At 47.2% G+C, this 18,021-nt stretch overlaps 1 protein-coding gene and 1 non-coding gene across 8 annotated transcripts in view; both read right to left on the bottom strand.

Moving 5' to 3' along the window:
- The window catches only part of AP2A2 (adaptor related protein complex 2 subunit alpha 2), an 88,727-nt gene that overhangs the window by 61,183 nt on the left and 9,523 nt on the right, over positions 1-18,021 (bottom strand). For 2 of the 7 annotated variants that reach the window (XM_063783695.1, XM_063783692.1), the window contains exon 2: positions 6,571-6,696. The exons of 2 other annotated variants lie outside the window; for them this stretch is intronic. The gene's annotated coding sequence lies outside the window, so the exon portion shown is untranslated. Of the gene's footprint in view, positions 1-5,947; positions 6,697-12,688; positions 12,708-18,021 lie in introns of those variants that run through there. 3 more of the 7 variants (XM_063783691.1, XM_063783694.1, XM_054661856.2) reach the window with 2 other exon arrangements.
- LOC112204856 (U6 spliceosomal RNA) lies at positions 4,390-4,494 on the bottom strand. Its single transcript, XR_002938606.1, has one exon. It is a non-coding gene; the product is annotated as a U6 spliceosomal RNA (small nuclear RNA).

The following is an 18,021-nucleotide window of genomic DNA, read 5'->3' as shown; positions in this document are numbered from 1 at the left end:
ATCTCCATAAGGCAGAGGGCCTCACAGGAGGACTTCAACCACCCCACCGTGCCGGGAACAGATCTAGCAAAAAATCTTATCTTTTTAGATAAATTAGCTTGAGGAGAAGGGGGGAGGAGCTGAATTCTGAAAGGGTAAAGCATGAGCAAGAGTAACTGACCCACAGCAACAAGCCCAGCCACACAGAGTCTGATCTTTGTTAAAGAGTAACTGACCCACAGCAACAAGCCCAGCCCCATACACAGTCTGATCTTTGTTAAAGAGACGCTGGCCACAGTCATCCTGCACTGTTCCTGTCTGAACTGCAGCCAGCCCATCAGCACTAAGGGTACTGTACTTGCATCAGGGAATTCTCGCAGTGAACTTAGGAGCTCTGGTGGCTAATGAGTAACCTGGACATGCCATAGCTACTGACAAAAGCAAGTTACAATTTGCATTCCATGAAGTAGCAAAGAACACACTCTATAGGGGCAGGCTTGGATAAAAGCTCTTGAATTTTTACAATTATTGTCCCTGGTCATTCTTCAGGAACAGCATGCTGGTTAATGATTTCTTGTTTACAGGCTGAACTAATCAACAGAGAGGATTAGTATTCTGGGAACAGCCCAAGTTCCACAACAAATAGTAAAGGAGCCTATGACAGATGATTATAAAATACCAAAGTACCAAAATCTTCTGTCCTTGCAATGTGCAGCAAAACTTGGTCTACAGAGTTTTAGTCTGTATATAAAGTGATTTCAGACTGGGCAGTGGCTCACGCCTATAATCCCAGCACCTTGGGAAGCTGAAGTGGGAGAGCTGTTTGAGTCCAGGAGCTCGAGACCAGCCTAGGCAACATAGGGAGACTTGGTCTCCATAAATAATTTTTAAAAAAATTAGACAGGTGTGGTGGTGCATGCCTGTGGTCCCAGCTACTAGGGAGGCTGAGGAGTTGGGATCACCTAAGCCCAGGAAGTCAACACTCCAGTGAGCCAGGACAGCATCGCTGTACTCCAGCCTAGGCAACAAGGTGAGACTCTGTCTCAAAGAAATAAAGTGATTCCGCCGAGTAACCCAAAAGCCCAAAACTGACCAAGCCCAAGAATTTTTGAAGGAAGCTATAATTGCTAAAATTACTATTAAGGTGGTTAGCACAGCAGTCAGCCAAGCAAATTCTGAAATCAGGCCTGGACTGGAATGTCACTCCATGTTTTACTAGCTATGTGACCCTGGGCTATCAACCGCAACCTGCCTCGGTTTCTCTTCTTCAAATGGGTGTGCCATCAATGAAAGAGCTGTGATGAGAAGTGTGAAATAAGGAGCAAAGCACTGGTCCAGCCACAAGAAGCTACTGTGCCCATCACCAAGGATAAACTCACACGTTCTTTTTTTTTTTTTTGAGACGGAGTCTCGCCCTGTCACCCAGGCTGGAGTGCGGTGGCGCGATCTCGGCTCACTGCAACCTCCACCTCCCAGGTTCAAGCAATTCTCCTGTCTCAGCCTCCCAAGTAGCTGGAATTACAGGCGCCTGCCACTACGCCCAGCTAATTTTTGTATTTTTAGTAGAGGTGGGGTTTCACCATATTGGTCAGGCTGGTCTCAAACTCCTGACCTCAGGTGATCCACCCACCTCGGCCTCCCAAAGTGCTGGAATTACAGCTGGGAGTGCCTGGCCTCATCTTTTTTATTACAGCCATCTGGGTAAGTGTGATGCAGTATCTCACTGTGATTTTGATATGCATTTTTCTGATAGCTGGTATATGCTTATTGAACATTCATAAATCTATTTGGAAGAAATGTGTATTTTAATACTTCATCAATTTATTTTTTTTTGAGATGCAGTCTCACTCTGTCACCCAGGCTGGAGTACAGTGACATGACCTCGGCTCACTGCAACATCCGCTTCCCAGGTTCAAGGGATTCTTGTGCCTCAGCCTCCCAAGAAGCTGGGATTACAGGTGCACACCACCACACCCAGTTAATTTTTGTATTTTAGTACAGACGGGGTTTCACCATGTTGGCTAGGCTGGTCTTGAACTCCTGACCTCGGGTGATCCACCTACCTCAGCCTCCCAAAATGCTGGGATTACAGGTATGGCCACCACACCCGCGGCCCCTAACACTTCATCAATTTTTTAATTTAGTTGTCTTCATGAAGTTTTTTATATATTCTAGATAACAAGCCCTTTATCAGGTACACGGTTTTCAAATATTTTCTCTCATTCTCAGGTTGCCATTTCGCCTTCTAAATAGTATTTTGTAGCACACGTTATGGAGTCCAGATTAACTTTTTTTTTGTCATTTGCACATTTGTTGTCACCTAGGAAATCATAATCCAGACCGGGCACAGTGGCTCACGTCTGTAATCCCAGCACTTTGGGAAGCCGAGGCAAGCGAATGGCGTTTGGCCAACACGGCAAAACCCTATCTCTACAAAAAAACACAAAAATTACCTGGGCATGGTGGTGCAGGCCTGTGGCCCCAACTACTCAGGAGGCTGAGGCAGAAGAATCACTTGAACCTGGGAGGCGGAGGTTGCAGTGAAACAAGATCACGCCACTGCACTCCAGCCTGGTGACAGAGCGAAACTCTGTCAAAAAAAAAAAAAAAAAAACCATATTCCAAAGTCACAAAAACTTACTCCTATGTTTTTTTGGTAGGAGTCTCATAGTTTTAGCTCTTACAGTTGGGTTTATGATCCATGGAGTTATTTCTTGTGCATAGTGTAAGGTAGGAGTCCATTTACATACTTTTACATGGAGATTCAGTCATCCTAGCACCATTTAAGACTATTCTTTTCCCCCACCATTGAATTATCTTGGCACTCCTGCTGAAAATCAATACACCACAAATGTAAAGGTTTACTTCTGTACTCTCAATATTATTATCTCAGTATCTACGTATCTGTCCTTATACTAGTATTATACTGTCTTAATCATTTGTGTATTAAGTTTTGGAATCAGCATGTGAATCCTCCAATCCTGTTCTTTTTTGCATCTATGGAGATGACCAGGCATTTTTTTGTCCTTTATGGTATTAATATGAAGTATTACATGGATTGATTTTCAGATGTTAAGCCAACCTTGCATTCCTGGGACAATTCTCACTTGAATCTGGTGTATAAACCTGTTTTGTTTTTTTTTTTTTGTTTTTTTTTTGAGACAGAGTCTCTCTCTGTCGCCCAGGCTGAAGTGCAGTGGCGTGATCTCGGCTCACTGCCAACACCGCCTCCCGGGTTCAAGCACTTCTCCTGCCTCAGCCCCCTGAGTAGCTGGGACTACAGACGCATGCCACCACACCCAGCTAATTTTTGTATTTTTAGTAGAGATGGGGTTTCACCATGTTGGCCAGGCTGGTCTCCATCTCCTGACTTCGTGATCCACCTGCCTCGGCCTCCCAAAGTGCTGAGATTACAGGTGTGAGCCACCACGCCCGGCCTGTATAATCCTTTTTATACGTTGTTGCTGGATTCAACTGGCTAGCATTTGGTTGAAGATTCTTGTTTCTATACTCATGATAATGGCCTGTAATTTTCCTTTCTTGTCATGTCTTTGTCTAGTTTTGGTATCAGCATAATACTGGCCTTATAGAATGAGTTAAGTATTCCCTCCTATTTTTCCAAAGAGTTTGTAAAGGACTGGTATTCATTCTTTTCTTGAAACAGAGTCTCTCTCTGTCGCCCAGGATGGAGTGCAGTGACGTGATCTCGGCTCACTGCAACCTCCGCCTCTTGGTTTCAAGCGATTCTCCTGCCTCAGCCTCCCAAGTGGCTGGGACTAAAGGTGCGTGCCACCATACTCATCTAATTTTTCCATTTTTAGTAGAGATGTTGGCCAGGCTGGTCTTGAACTCCTGACCTCAAATGATCACCCACCTCAGCCTCCCAAAGTGCTGGGATTACAGGCATGAGCCACTGCACCCGGCCAGGACTGGTATTAATTCTTTAAGTGTTTGGTAGAACTCAAATAATGACAAGCTCAGTAAGTGTGACTTTTCTAGAGAAGCCACCTGGCCCAGAGCTTATTCTTGTGACAAGATTTTGTTTTTCAGTTTTTGGGTTTTCCTTTGAGATGGAGTTTCGCTCTTGTTGCCCAGGTTTGAATGCAATGGTGCGATCTTGGCTCACTGCAACCTCTACCTCCTGGGTTCAAGAGATTCTCCTGCCTCAGCCTCCCAAGTAGCTGGGATTACCAGTGTGCACTGCCACACCTGGGTAATTTTTGTATTTTTCATAGAGACGGGGTTTCACCAAATTGGCCAGACTGGTCTAGAACTCCTGACCTCAAGTGATCCGAGTGCCTCAGACTCCCAAAGTGCTGGGATTACAGGCATGAGCCACTGCACCCGGCCGTGACAAGTTTTTAAATTATTAATTCAATCTATTTACTTATTATAAGTCTATTCGGGTTTTCTTTTATGGAATGCTTCACAAATTTGTGTGTCATTCTCACACAAGGGCGATGCTAATCTCTGTATTGTTCCAATTTTAGTATATGTGTTGCCAAAGTGAGCGACTATTCAGATTTTCTATTTCTTCTTGAGTTAGCTTCGGTCGCGACTTTCTAGGAATTTGTCCATTTCAACTAAGTTATCTAATATTTTGTTACACAATTATTCATGGAATTCTCTTATAATCCTTTTTATTTCTGTAAGGTGAATAATAATCTCCCCTCTCATTCCTGCTTTTAGCAATCTGAGTCTTCTTTTTATCTCAGTCAGTCTCACTAAGTTTGCCAATTTTGATGATCTTTTCAAATAACCAATCTTTGCTCTCATCTTTGCTATTTTCTTCCTTCTTGTTTTAGGTTTTGTTCGTGCTTTTTCTGGTGTCTTAAGGCGAAACATAGTTAATGATTTGAGATCTTTTTTAATGTAGGTATTTACAGTTATAAACTTCCCCCTAAGCCCTGCTCTCACTGCAGTGTATAATTTTTGGAATGCTGTGTTTTTATTTGCATTTATCTCCAAGTTTTTTTTAAGAGACAGTGTCTTGTTTTGTCATCCAGGCTGGAGTGCAGGGGCGTGATCATAGTTCATTGCGCCTCAAACTCCCAGGCTAAACAACCCTCCTGTCTCAGTCTCCCAAGTAACTGGGACTATAAGGGCACATCTCTGGGCCTGGCTAATTTTTTGTAGAGACGGGGGTCTCACTTTTGTTGCCCAGGCTCTCGAACTCCTGGCTTTAAGAAACCCTCCCACCTTGGTCTCCCAAAAGTGCTGGGATTACAGGCGGCATGAGCCACTACATCTGGCCTGTCACCAAGTACGCCACCATGCCCAACCAATTTTTGTATTTTTAGTAGAGACGGGGTTTTGCCATGTTGACCAGACTGGTCTCGAACTCCCGACCTCAAGTGATCCGCCCACCTCGGCCTCCAAAAGCGCTGGGATTACAGGTGTGAGCCACCGCGCCCAGCCAATTAGCACCTTAATTTAAAACAATCCAGTTTTGATTAACACAAACCTAATTCTAATAGTACGGAGAAATGTTGCTCCAATAAAGCTCTTCCCTCACTTCTTTTTTGTGCTATAATTGTCAAATCACACCTTTATGTGTTATAAGCCTATCAAAACAGCTTTATAATTATTACTTTGTACAGTTGTCTTTTAAGGCAGATAGGGGCCAAGCGTAATGGCTCACGCCTGCAATCTCAGCTCTTTCGGAAGCCAAGGCAGGTGGATTACCTGAGGTCAGGAGTTCGAGACCAGCCTGACCAACATGGCAAAACCCTGTCTCTACTAAAAATAAAAAAATTAGCTGGGCCTGGTGGCGGGCGTCTGTAATCCCAGCTACTCAAAAGGCTAAGGCAGGAGAATCACCTGAGTCCGGGAGGTGGGGGCTGCAGTGAGCCGAGATCGGCGCCACTGCACTCTAGCCTTGGCGACAGAGGGAGACTCCGTCTCAAAAAAAAAAAAAAAAAGAAAAGAAAAAAAGACAGGAGACTAAAAGTTACAAAAGTGCACTTACATTGTCTTTTAACTTGACATATGTAGCTGTCTTCACCGTTGTTCTTTATTTCCTCACGTATCCTACCACCTAGTGTCCTTTCATTCCAGCCTGAGACATTCCTTTCAGTATGTATTATAAGGGAGGTTGGCTAAAGCAACAAATGTCCTCTGTTTATTGTTTACCTGGAAATATCTTAATTTTTTTTTTTTTTTTTTTTTTTTGAGACAGGATCTTGCTCTGTTCACCCAGGCTGGAGTACAGTGGCACAATCTTGGCTCACTGCAACCTCCGCCTCCCAGGTTCAAGCAATTCTCGTGACTCAGCCTCCTGAGTAGCTGAATTACAGGCATTCGCCAACACGCCCGGCTAATTTTTGTATTTTTAGTAGAGACGGGGTTTCACCATGTTGGCCAGGCTGGTCTCGAACTCCCGACCTCAGATGATCCACCCACCTTGGCCTCCCAAAGTGCTGGGATTACAGGCATGAGCCACCACGCCCAGCCAATTTCTCTATTTTCAAAGGACAGTTTTGCTGGACACAGAATTCTCAACTGACAGTCTCTCTTTCAGAAACAGGGTTTTCACACTGAGCTAGCTCATACGATGGCAAGCTCAGTAAGTGGGACAGGTCCGAGAGTGACCTGCTCTGCAGCCGGGACTTGCTGAGGAGCTCCAGCCTTCATGTGTCCCCTCCAGTGGCGGCTAGGCTGCTGGCTTTCCCAGCTACCATGGTTATAAGGCAGCTGGTTTCCATGGTTACCACGGAGCTGGGGAGAAGAGAATGGGAGGAGGTTGAGTTAGAGGTTCCACAGTTGTTCACAGATAAAAGCTCCTCAGAGTGTCGCAACCGTTGGTTAATTTCGCGTTCTGACAGTTGATTTTGACCATTTTTGCCAGTGTTTTCACTGCTTTTATGGAGGATTGGATTACAGAGGCCTCACTCCACCATTCCGGCTAAGTGGCATTTCTGATGCAGACTCAAAGCTGTCACGAATGAAGAATGTTTAGCATGCATGCCTCTGTTGATTCTGTTTTCTAAACCTCCACATGTCACTCCTACCTTTCCACTCCAGATCCTCGCCATCTCCTCTGGACCAAAGCAATCCATCTTTTCCTAACTGGCTTTCCTGCCTCTAAGCCTCACCTAAAACCCATCCTCTATATCCAAAATGACCATTCTTTTCCTTTTCTGTTCTTATTTTTTGTAGAGATAAGGTCTCACTAAGTTGCCCACACTGGTCTTGAACTCCTGAACTCAAGAGATCCTCCAGTTTTGGCCTCCCAAAGTGCTGGGATTACAGACCTCAGCCACCGTGCCTGGCCTCAAAATGACTATTCTACCAGCAAAACAGAAAGTGAGGCTGGGTGCATTAGCTCATGCCTGGAATCCCAGCACTTTGAGAGGCCAAGGCGGGCGGATCACCTGAGGTCAGGCATTCAAGACCAGCCTGCCCAATGTGGTGAAACCCCATCTCTACTAAAAATACAAAAATTAGCCAGGCGTGGTGGCAGCACTCATAATCCCAGCTACTCGAGAGGCTGAGGCAGGAGAATCGCTTGAACCCAGGAGGTGGAGGTTGCAGTGAGCTGAGATCATTCCACTGCACTCCAGCCTGGGTGACGAGAGAGATTCCATCTCAAAAAAATTTTTAAAAATTGAGTGTCATTCCCCTGCTTAAAATACTTAAACAGCCCACATCCTAGACAGGAGATCCTACCATCTGGTTTTGGCTGCCTCTCCCACCTTGGTCTCCAGCCACATTCCCGCACCCCACTAGGCCCTACCCATGCTAGGAGTCACCCTCAATGTATCACACGTGTCCTGCTGCTGCTCATGCCTCTCTGCAGCGTGGCACACGGGACTGCCCACCCTTTCCAGACCATCCCCCACATCCCATCACCCTAGCAAGACCTGAGCCAAGCATCACCCCTGCATTCCATGCCTGACCTCTCCCAAGCTGTTCACCCCTCACACCATTCACCACTCTGCATTACAAAGGCCTGAGCTACTCAAGGATACTCAGTGTTCAGCATTCTAGTAAGAGCCACAGTCTTTATAAAGCTCTAGGAAAGGCCCTACTCCACCTGTCCCCCACCTTCATTCCCCCCAACCTAACCCCCTACTGCCTTTCCGCCCAGGACTGCTGTCCTAAAGCCACACGCGCCTCCCGCTGTGTCTTCCGTGCAGCAGTCATCCTCCCCCACAAAGGCCTCTGCGCTTACCACTCCCTCTGCCAAGACGCCCTCCCCACTAACTTCTACGTGGCCACTGCCTCACTAGCTCCAGGTCCTTGCTCAACTGCTGCCTTCACAGAAGGGCCGCCCTGATCATTCTACTTAAAATTGAACACCTATACCCTCATTTACCCAATCACCTTCCCCCCTTAATATCTCTCTGTTGTGTTTATCATCTTCTAACATCTCACTAAATTTCGTTTTTATTTTCGATCTCTATCCACTAGAATGATATTTCTCTGTTGTGTTTATCATCTTCTAACATCCCACTAAACTCTGTTTTTCTTTTCGATCTCTGTCCACTAGAATGCAAGCTCCATGTGAACACGGAGTTGTTTTTTCCCTGCCATAGTCCCAGAATCCTGGGAAGTGCCTGGCATTGTAGCAGGCTCTCAATAAATACTTGGTAAGAATAAATGCTCTGCAGACAGCAGGTACCCAGCAATAGCACCACATCTCTGAGTGCTCATAATGCACCAAAAACCATCCCAAGAGCTTCTGAGCAACAGAGCTGGAAAACAACGAGCATTTCCTGAGCGACGGGATCACCAGAGGTGCCATGTCAATCTCTACAGCATCCTCTCCTTCGGGGCCCCCATCACATCTATCCTGTCGACCTGTCCGCTTTTCCTCCAAACGAGTGCTCTATTCTGGCCATCTCCGCTGCCACCTGCATCTCCGGTCAGACTCCCTTACTCTCGCCATCTCCACTGCCACCTGCATCTCCGGTCGGGACTCTCCTATTCTCGCCATCTCCGCTGCCACCTGCATCTCCAGTTGGGACTCTCTTACTCTCGCCATCTCCGCTGCCACCTGCATCTCCAGTTAGGACTCTCTTACTCTCACCATCTCCGCTGCCACCTGCATCTCCGGTCGGACTCTCCTATTCTCGCCATCTCTGCTGCCACCTGCATCTCTGGTCGGGACTCTCCTATTCTTGCCATCTCTGCTGCCACCTGCATCTCCAGTCGGGACTCTTCGCAGCTTTCACCTTCCACTCACCTCCAACCTACTTTCCACAGAGAAGCTGGCATTAAGGGAGGAGACCACCCCTCACATTGTCTTATTCCCAATTTCTGCCTCCAAAGAAAGAAGAAGTAAAAACTAAAAGGCAGAAATGAAATCCACAAGCAGACAGCCCAGTGCCACACCCTGGGCCTGGTAGTTAAAGATCGACCCCTGACCTAATCAGTTATGTTATCTATAGATTACAGACATTGTATAGAAAAGCACTGTGAAAATCCCTGTCCCATCCTGTTCCGTTCTAATTACCGGTGCATGCAGCCCCCAGTCACATACCCCCTGCTTGCTCAATCGATCACGACCCTCTCACGTGGACCCTCTTAGAGTTGTGAGCCGTGAAGAGGGACAGGAATTGCTCACTCGGGGAGCTCGGCTATTGAAGATTTGACTCTTGCCAAAGCTCCCAGCCGAATAAAGCCCTTCTTTAACTCGGTGTCTGAGGGGTTTTGTCTGTGGCTTGTCCTGCTACAGTGTAATATTGTCATATAATTACATCAGACCTGTCACTCACTCGCTTTCCTTTGGCAGCTTCCTACAAGGCACCCAGGATAAAATCAGACTCATGCCGGAGCCTTCAAGGCCCAGCACGTTCTGGCCTCCCCCAGCAATCCGGCTTATGCCAGCTCCTCTCCTCGCTCACTGAGTTCCAACAGTACAGCCTCTCAGGTCCTGAAACACAACTGGCTCTCTACCACCTCAAGCCCTTCTCCCCTCCAGGCTGGGACAAGGCTGGTCCCAGGCAGCTTCAGGACCCAGATGAAACGTCACTTCCGCAGAGAGGTCTTTCAGCAACACTCGACCTAAGGGAGTCCCCTTTTATCATCCACCATGATAAACTGCCTCGGCGTCACACAATATGCCCACATGACAAACCTGCACATTTACCCCCGGAATCTAAAATAAAGGCTGAAATTATTTTTTAAAGTCATCAAAAAATACATGAGAAAAAACATTTCAGTTCAGGGTTTAAACAAATCTCTCTGGAAAATTCAAGTATCCAAACTCCCCTGGACTCACCCATCATTACCAATAACAGAATCTACTGACTAAACTACTGAGATAAATTTCCATTTACTATATTCTATTACCAGCAAGAAACAAAGGTCAGTCGGTCAAAGGCCCCATGCCTTTCCTTTGATTTCTAGGTTTCAGAGCACTACAGACTAATCCCATACGTAGGTTTGCAAAGTACATACCACACCGTTCATTCCCTTGAAGGGGGAACAAGGTCCTTCCTACTTGCTTACTTCAGACAAGGAATAAATGCCGAGTCACCATTCTATTTAAAATTCCACTGAGAAATACATGCCACACAAGCTCTCAGAACCACCTGCCCAAATGTGATTTACTAAAAGGTCAGGTATTGCTAAGCGCGGTGGCTCACGCCTGTAATCCCAGCACTTTGGGAGGCCGAGGCGGGCAGATCACGAGGTCAGGAGATCGAGACCATTCTGGCTAACAGGGTGAAACCCCCCTCTCTACTAAAAATACAAAAAAATTAGCCGGGCATGGTGGTGGGCGCCTGTAGTCCCAGCTACTCAGGAGGCTGAGGCAGGAGAATGGAGTGAACCTGGGAGGCGGAGGTTGCAGTGAGCCAAGATCACGCTACTGCACTCCAGCCTGGGCGACAGAGCGACACTCCATCTCAAAAAAAAATAAATAAAAAATAAAAGGTCAGGTATTATTACTTCATTTAAGCATGAGAGGCCGGGCATGGTGGTTCATGCTTGTAATCCCACCACTTTGGGAGGCCAAGGCCGCCAGATCACTTGAGATCAGGAGTTCAACACCAGCCTAGCCACATGGCAAAACCCCATGTCTACTAAAAATACAAAAATCAGCCGGGCGTGGTGGTGCATGCCTGTAGTCCCAGCTACTTGGGAGGCTGAGGTGGGAGAATCGCTTGAACCTGGGAGTCAGAGATTGCAGTGAGCCGAGATCACGCCACTGCACTCCAGCCTGGGCAACAGAGTGAGACTCCATCTCAAAAAAAAATAAAATAAAATAAATAGAATAAGAAAGCAGCCAGACACAGTGGCTCATGCCTGTAACCCCAGCACTTTGGGAGGCTGAGACAAGAGAATCACTTGAGGCCAGGAGTTCAGGACCAGCCTGGGCAACATAGTAAGACCCCATCTCTAAAAAAAATAAAAATTACATAAAGTCAAATTATTCCTCCCCAAAGCCTTCTCTCAGGCAGTGATAAATCAAGAATATATCAGAAGTCATAAATGGGGGCCGGGGCATGTGTGTAGCAACAATCAGTCATCAAGGACAATAGAGTTATCACAATCCTGGACATTGCCAAGCAATGGTCAAGCAGTAACTGACTCAGCCAAGGAGAGCAAGCTGCACCCCAGCTACCTGCAGGAGGGAAGACAAATAAGAAGCAAACCGTCTCGAACAGAGAACCCGAAAAGGCTTGGGAATGAAAGGAACCTCAGGAGACCGATGTCAGGAGGATGGGCTTCAAGTCTATACAGAGAGCTGCAGATCCCTGCCATGAGACCCTGCAGCCAGGGAGGCCCCTCGGCCCCCATCTCAGAAAAAGACAAGCTGGAAAAGTGAGAACACAAAAGCTCCGAGCTCCACGGAGTGTGGAGCAAGGGGCCCCATGAGAGCAGCACAGCGCAGTGACAGGCTCCCTGAGGGGTGAGATGCCCCATCCCAGAATGATGGCAGCCGAGCTCACAACACCCACCTGCTCACCAAGCAAGAGAAGAGAGTCGAGAGTCCTCTGGAAGAACTGAACCAGCATTCAGGCTGCTCCTCAGACCTCACCCTGCAGCGAAGGCCCCTGCCAAAGCCCTTCAGGTTGGCAGGCACTGGTACACATGGGTGGACAGCCACCAGCCACCAAGCACAAAGTGAGAGCTCAGAACCTCACAGCATGGGCCAGAGACCAAACAAACCTACACAAAAGGCATTCAAAGCAATGAGACAATGCACAGAAGGAAACGCCAAAGGAAACACCTTTACACAGACGAGATAAAATACAGCTTGAAGAAACAGATGCCAAAAAAAAAGGGGCACTTGGGTCATGAGAAAGCTCTCAAGCTATAAAACTGACAGCAGAAATTAAAAATGCAAAAGAAGGGCTAGAGGACAAACTTGAGAGTCGTGGAAACAGAACGCGAAAGGCAGAAAGGCAGGAAAATCTACACCAGGAGGTATAATTTCAACTACCATAGAGAAATACAGAGAAAAGAGAAAGTGAAATGAAACAGAAGAGGTTAGCAACAAAACACAAGAATATTTTCCACTAGCCCAAAAGACATAAGTTTCCAGATTGAGTAAGGCCACCAAATGCCACACTTGGGCACATCGTCTTAAAATTTCAGACACTGGCCGGCGCAGTGGCTCACGGCTGTAATCCCAGCACTTTGGGAGGCCAAGGCGGGTGGATCACTTAAGGTCAGGAGTTCAAGACCAGCCTGGCCAACATGGCGAAACCCGGTCTCTACAAAAAACACAAAAATTAACCGGACAGGTGGCACACACCTGTAGTTCCAGCTACTCTGGAGGCTGAGGCAGGACAATCGCTTGAACCCGGCAGAAGAGGTTACAGTGAGCCGAGATCACACCACTGCACTACAGCCTGGGTGACAGAGTGAGACTCTGTCTCAAAAAAAAAAAAAAAAAAGTAAGCAAAACAAAAGGCAATCATTAACTTTCAAAAAAATTTAAAACTGAACCAAAAGTTGAACTGTTATTCTCGGCTGAGAACAGTATTTTCAGACATGAAATAGACATTAATCAGGTAAAATATTACACAGATACAAGTACAGGAGAAGAGAAACTTGAGCAAGAGTTAAAAGAATCATCTTCTAGAGTAAGGCATCAATAAACAGGCCAGGCACGGTGGCTCACGCCTGTAATCCCAGCACTTTGGGAGGCCGAGGAGGGCAGATCAGTTGAGGTCAGGGGTTCAAGACCAGCCTGGTCAACATGGTGAAACTCCGTCTCTAATAAAAATACAAAAAATTAGTCGGGAGTGTGGCGGGCTCCTGTAAGCCCAGCTACTCAGGAGGCTGAGGCAGGAGAATCACTTGAACCTGAGTGGCAGAGGTTGCAGTGGCCCGAGATCCCACCACTGGACTCCAGCCTGGGCAACAGAGCGAAACCCCGTCTCAAAAAAAGTCAATAAGTAACGACTAAATGGGGGAAAGAACACCCATAAATAGTAGGAACACACAATTTAGACTTAAAAAGCAATCATTCTTAAAGTAAATTTTTAAGAAGAAACAGCTATAAAATGAAAATAATTCACTCAGGTTTAGAAATGTGGGCAAGGCAGGGGCAATGTTTTATAATTAACTTCTTAAACCTTTTTTTTTTTTTTTTTTGAGACAGAGTCTTGCTGTCACCAGGCTGGAGTGCAATGGTGCAATCTCGGCTCACTGCAACCTCCACCTCCCGGGTTCGAGTGATTCCACTGCCTCAGCCTCCCAAGTAGCTGGGATTACAGGTGCCCACCACCACACTCAGGGAATTTTTTTATATTTTTAGTGGAGACAGGGTTTCATATTGGCCAGGCTGGTCTCAAACTCCTGACCTCGTGATCCACCCGCCTCGGCCTCCCAAAGTGCTAGGATTACAGGCGTGAGCCACCACACCTGGCCTTAAACTACATTCTTTAACTTTTTTAATCTTTTAAAACATTTAAGTAAGGACAAGCCTAGACAAGAAAGTCACAACAATGAAGGCTATTGGGAAGACCTGCCCAGTTACTTCCTAATAACTAAAAATAAACATATCAACATTTTCATAGAAGAGACTAGAAAGCACAGAAGGAGTCTGTAAAAACATACAAACATTTGGGCCGGGCGCAGTGGCTCATGCCTGTAATCCCAGCATTTCAGGAGGCCAAGGCGGGCAGATGACGAGGTCAGGAGATGGAGACCATCCTGGTTAACACGGTGAAAACCCGTCTCTACTAAAAATACCAAAAATTAGCCGGGTGTGGTGGCGGGCACCTGTAGTCCCAGCTACTCGAGAGGCTGAGGCAGGAGAATGGCGTGAACCCGGGAGGCAGAGCTTGCAGTGAGCCAAGATCGCGCCACTGCACTCCAGCCTGGGGGACAGAGTGAGACTCCGTCTCAAAAAAAAAAAAAACAACATACAAACATTTGAGAATACAGTGACGACGCATCGCAAGGAGAAAAAAGCATTACCTCATACATGTTCTGGAACATATTTGGTAATCGATGCGAGGAATGATGGAGACCCATCTCACAAGAAAATAAACTACAAGGGGTTAACGGGATAAAAATAATTTCAAAAGCTTTAAAACCTCAGTATCGTATAGGGGTTTGGTGGGGACTTCAGGCGATGGGAGAAGCCACAGGGAGGGTCGGTGTAGCCAAGGCAGCATCTGTAAGGCAAGACTGGCCTTCGTGCGGCACCAACCGGCACACAGGCGACCCAGGTGAGAGGCCCCAACAGAGGGTCTGTCACCATCATAAAGCAACACCCCAGTGGGCACAGAGAAGTCACAGGAAAGACAGACCAATAAGCATGCGTTTTGTTTCTTGTTTTTAAATGAGACTGCTCCCTCCAGGCAGAAGCATAAGCTGGCTGCCTGGTGCTCCAGGCAATCAGGCAGAAAGGTGGCAGGCAGGCATCTCAGGGGCAAACCGACGCAGTTCAAGCTCCAGCTCCACCTCTCGGGAGCTCCAGGACTTAGGATAACTGACAACCTCTCCACGCCACAGTTTCCTTATCTGTAAACAAGTATAGACAGTCTCCAATTTGTGATGGTGCAGCTGAACGATTTTTTGACTTTACAATGGCATGAAAGCAATACGCACTCAGTAGAAATCGTATGTCAAGTGCCCAATCACCTTGTTTTCCACTTTCAGTACAGTATTCAATAAATTACATGAGATATTCAATCCTTTTTTATACATAGGGTTTGTGTTAGATGGTTTTGCCCAACTGTAGGCTAATGTGAATTTGGTAGTGGTGTTTTGAGACAGGGTCTCATCCTGTCGCCCAGGCTGCGCAATGGCGCAAACGTGGCTCCCTGCAGCCTCAACCTCCTAGGCTCAAGAGATCCTCCCACCTCAGCCTCCCAAAGTGCTGGAATTACAGGCATGAACCACCTTGCCTGGCCCCAAAAGTGAACTTTTAAAAGATACCGTTCAAAGTGTGCTTTGAGAAGATGGCAGAGATCTGACATGCGCTCACAGCACTGAAGGCCTCTTTCTGGAGACGGACAATGGTGTTGCGCTGTGGTCAGTGGTAAATAACAATAGGCTGGGCACGGTGGCGCACACCTGTAATCCCAGCACTTTGGGAGGCCGAAGCGGGCGGATCACCTAAGGTCGGGAGTTCGAGACCAGCCTGGCCAATATAGTGAAACCCCGTCTCTACTCAAGATCCAAAAATTAGGCAGGCATAGTGGCGGGCGCCTGTAATCCCAGCTACTTCAGAGGCTGAGGCAGGAGAATCACTTGAACCCAGAGGCAGAGGTTGCAGTGAGCTGAGATCGCGCCACTGCACTCCAGCCTGGGCGACAGAGACTCCATCTCGATAAATAAACAAAAATAAATACATTAAATAGAAATAAAGGAAACTCCCTGGAGCAGACGGAAGAGTCTCAGGAAAGAGGAGAGAAGAGCCCCTGCCACAGCACAGGCCCAGCAGCCAGAGGAAAAACCACATCAAACAACGGCCTCAAGAAGCATTCAGAGAAGACACTGCCTCGAGTGAGGTAAAACTAGCCCCAGACTACAGGCTGCGGTGGTGCTGCCTTGTAGGAATCACACTGTTCTCAAGGTACTTAGCCTCCTCCCAGAACCAAGCTCAAGAATATTAAAAGAAACACAAAAATATTCTGCTCCAAGAAGGTGAAATTCACAACGTCAAGCATCTAATAATAAACCAGGCCAGGCGTGGTGGCTCACACCTGTAATTCTAGCACTTTGGGAGGCTGAAGCAGGTGGATCACTCAAGCCTAGGAGTTCATTATCAGCCTGGGCTACAAAGTAAGACCCCATTTCTACAAAAAAGTTTTTTAAAAATTAGCCAGGTGTGGCTGTGGTCCCAGCCACTCAACAAGCTGAGGCAAGAGGATCACCTGAGCCCAGGAAGTCAAGGCTGAAGTAAGCTATGATTGCACCATTGCACTCCAGCCTGGGCAATGCGAATGAGACCCTGTCAATAAATAACTAATTTATTTATTTATTTAAAAAATTAGCCAGGTGTGGTGGCATGTCCTGTAGGCCCAGCTACTCAAGAGGCTGAGATGGGAGGACTGCTTGAGTCCAGGAGGTCGAAGCTGCAGTGAGCTGTGATCACACCACTGCACTCCAGCCTGGGCGACAGCAAGACCCTATCTCTTTAAAAAAAAAAAAAAAAAAGGCCAGGCGCAGTGGTTCACGCCTGTAATCCTAGCACTTTGGGAGGCCAAGGCGGGTGGATCACGAGGTCGGGAGTTCAAGACTAGCCTGGCCAAGATGGTGAAACTCCGTCTCTACTAAAAACACAAAAAATTAGCCAGGTGCCTGCAATCCCAGCTACTCAGGACACTGAGACAGAGAATTGTTTGAACCTGGGAGGCGAAGGTTGCAGTAAGCCGAGATCACACCACTGCAACACAGCGAGACTCTATCTCAAAAAAAAAAAAAAAAAAAAAAAAAAAAAACTGGCCGGGCACAGTGGCTCACACTTGTAATCTCAACACTGTGGGGGCCCAAGGCAGGCGCATCACTTGAGGTCAGGAGTTCAAGACCAGCCTGGCCAACACGGCGAAACTCCGTCTCTACTAAAAATTCAAAACCGCCCGGGCACAGTGGCTCATGCCTGTAATCCCAGCACTTTGAGAGGCTGACGTGAGTGGATTGCTTGAGGTCAGGAGTTTGAGAATAGCCTGGCCAAAATGGTGAAACCCCAACCGGGCGCAGTGGCTCACACCTGTAATCCCAGCATTTTGGGAGGCCGAGGCTAGCGGATCACGAGGTCAAGAGATCAAGACCATTCTGGTCAACATGGTGAAAGTCCGTCTCTACTAAAAAAAATACAAAAATTAGCCGGGCATGGTGGTGCGCGCATCTGTAGTCCAAGCTGCTCGGGAGGCTGAGGCAGGAGAATCACTTGAACCCGGGAGGCAGAGGTTGCAGTGAGCAGAGATCGCACCACTGCGCTCTAGCCTGGCAACAGAGCAAGACTCAGTCTCAAAAAAAAAAAAAAAAAAAAAGGTGAAACCCCATCTCTACCAAAAATACAAAAATTAGCCGGGCATGGAGGCACACACCTGTAATCCCAGCTACTCAGGAGGCTGAGGCAGGAGAATCACTTGAACCCAGGAGATGAAGGTTTCAGTGAGCCGAGATCATGCCACTGCACTCCAGCCTGGGAGGACAGAGGGAGACTCCTTCTCAAAAAAAAAAAAAAAAAAAAAAAAAAAACTTAGGCCAGGCGTGGCAGCTCACGCCTGTAATCCCAGGACTTTGGGAGGCCGAGGCAGGTGGATTGCTTGAGGTCAGGGGTTCAAGAATAGCCTGGCCAACATGGTGAAACCCTATCTCTACTAAAATACAAAAATTAGCTGGGCGTGGTGGTGCACGCTTGTAATCCCATCTACTAGGGAGGCTGAGCCAGGAGAATTGCTTGAACCCAGGAGGCAGAGGTTGCAATGAGCCAAGATCATGCCACTGCACTCCAGCCTGGGCGACACAGTGAGACTCCATCTCAAAAAAAAAAAAGGCTGGGCACGGTGGCTCACGCCTGTAATCCTAGCACTCTGGGAGACCAAGGCAGGCAGATCACTTGAGGTCAGGAGTTCGAGACCAGCCTGGCCAACATGGTGAAACCCCATCTCTACTAAAAAT

Source organism: Pan troglodytes, chromosome 9, assembly GCF_028858775.2.
Source record: "Pan troglodytes isolate AG18354 chromosome 9, NHGRI_mPanTro3-v2.0_pri, whole genome shotgun sequence".
Classification (NCBI taxonomy): Eukaryota; Metazoa; Chordata; class Mammalia; order Primates; family Hominidae; genus Pan; species Pan troglodytes.
Note: the sequence above shows the minus strand (reverse complement) of the source record. Positions and strands in the feature narration are given on the sequence as shown.